General features: G+C 33.8%; 1 non-coding gene across 1 annotated transcript; it reads right to left on the bottom strand.

Moving 5' to 3' along the window:
• Positions 1-234: 234 nt before the first annotated feature.
• Positions 235-362, bottom strand: LOC127683959 (U6atac minor spliceosomal RNA). Its single transcript, XR_007977717.1, has one exon. It is a non-coding gene; the product is annotated as a U6atac minor spliceosomal RNA (small nuclear RNA).
• Positions 363-2,453: the final 2,091 nt, after the last annotated feature.

Below are 2,453 nucleotides of genomic sequence, written 5' to 3'. Positions count from 1 at the left end.
CCAGTGCTGAAATTATAGATGCATATAGCCACATCCGATGTTTTACATTGGTGTTAGAAAGATAACCTCAAGTCCTTATATTTGCAATGTTAACACTTTACCTGGGCCTCCAACTGTATTTTATTTTAATGAGCCATTTCATAAGTTGTCAAAATTACATTTATTTTATAATCTATTTTCATTTTATAATGATAATGATGATGATCATGATAACAACAACAACAACAACAACAACAACAACAGTGTTTAGATACCAAAAGGTAGATGACAATATCTTCACCATATGTATTGTTTTTAGGCTCAAGTACATCTCTTGTCCTGGTCCAGGGGAGTACTAACATTTCTTTACTTTCATAAAAATTACCTTCTATTTTTGACAGGACATTAACCACATCATCATTTAGTTTTACTGTATAAACTAGCAATGTATTTTTCAATTTTTTAATTTAGTTACTAAATTGTCTATAAATAGGTCAAATCTAATTATTTCATTATTTCAGTGTTCAAAATAAACACCAATTAATCTTTCAAAAGTCTGTTCCAAAATAATCTCCCATACATCATTTTTAAACTGTTTAAACCATATCTTTAACTGTGAAGGTTTTAGATGTTTAAGAAAACAGGATCACTTTTCTACCATTATTACTTGAATATTGGCCATCATCTTAGCCAAGTCTTTGAAAACGGCAAGAGCTTTCTTTCAGATTTTTCCAAGGTAATGGCATGTGCCATGTATATCAATGAGACAAAACATCTTTCCCAAAGGTTCTCATTATTTAATCCATCAAGTACCATGAGGATGGGAGCTTCTTCAGTTCCTAGACTCTTGTGATATAATATAGTAAACTTTGTAAATAATGTGTTGATGCTGGAATCTGGGGTTCTGTATTTTTAAACTTAACCCACGCTTTAATCATTTGAATAACTTTGAATACTTTTCTCTCTGCTGGATTTTGGTTTTGTGTGAATTGATTACTGACTCTCCAGAATGTACAATAAAAGCTAGAGCCAGGTCAAACCTGGGCTATAAGGCCCACCCTTGATGGTTCACTCCAGCTGTTCTGAGATCTACCAAACAAGCACCAGAAGTCGTTCTGAAGATATCTCTCTATAGATTAAGAAATTTCAGGTCAGTCTCATTTTTGGCTTTCTAAACTAAGGTAAATTAATAATTCCAGGGTAATGAATCCTATTACTCAAAAAGCACATCTCAAAGAACAGATATTTTGAGCAAGTGTTAGTCTTAGCATGAAAAGTGTATTAATCTGAGATGTTAAAAAACAAACGACAAATTGGGGGGTTAAAAGTGCATTTGCAAAAATGTCTGTGCAAGAGAAAATAGTGAAGGAAAGAGTAATCTAGGGGAGATCTCAGACTCCAAAAATGTTGACTTGTAATAAAAAAGAGGCAAGGAGTTTTCTATATGCAACAAATAGGCATGCATGATACCATGGAAAGTCATTGCTACTATCTGAGTCAGTTGCTAAGTAATTTGCCAATATTTATTATCATATAAAACTAGATTTTACAGCAATGAGTAAAAGAGATAAGAAAGTCAAGAAGCACAGAATGATTTACATTTCTCTCCACAGAATGTTTTAGGTATAAATGAGATTATGGTGCAGTAATAAGTGAGTCCAATATTCAATTGTTTGAAAGAACAAAGTACCTTGTTCTTATTACATGCCCAATGTAGGTCAGAATGGCCTCCTTGATAAAAGTCCGGAATGCTAGCTGAGTGAGGCTTCATTGACCATAAATACCATGATTTCAAATTAAGATCATCTATAATTAAAAAATTAAAAAGCAAAAGCTTCCATCCAGAAGTCACAGACACTATTTCCACTCTGACTGCATTGGTTAAAATTAGTTACATGGAACTGGCATAAGGCAGAATCCCGTGATTATCTGGAGGTTGACAGATGCTGATGAGGAGTGATTTTTACCAAAAGGAGACTTCTTGCAAGCATTCACACTATGTTATATAGAGGCTGACTGTTTCACCTTAGAGGGTGCTGGGATTTAAGATTCTTACGTGACTGAAATAGAACCTGATTTCACATGCTTTTTGCATATTTTGAAGGCAGTGAATTGTGGCAGACAGGGCTTAAACAAAGGATCATGAAATCCCTTTAGGGTAAAAATAGCCCTCCTCTGAATTTCTGTGTGATTTTTAAAACTCAACTGACCTTTCTGAGTCCCTGTTTTCTCATTTGAAAACTAAAAAGAATGGAATCAGATATTTAAGATTTCTGATTTCTAGAAAGGACTCAATTCTAATACCAGTCACTTTAATAACAATAGAATTACAATAGGGTATAGTATATACAATAATCTGCTGAGGGAAGCTGCTTTTTACTTCTGATGAAGGAACTTGAGACTGCAGTTTTCGACTGGTTTTACGGGCTTATTAATTTCTCTCAAGATGTTTCCAGGTATTTTGAGAACAATGG

Source organism: Apodemus sylvaticus, chromosome 4 (genome assembly GCF_947179515.1).
Source record: "Apodemus sylvaticus chromosome 4, mApoSyl1.1, whole genome shotgun sequence".
NCBI classification, from domain to species: domain Eukaryota; kingdom Metazoa; phylum Chordata; class Mammalia; order Rodentia; family Muridae; genus Apodemus; species Apodemus sylvaticus.
This window is presented reverse-complemented; position numbering and strand designations above follow the sequence as displayed.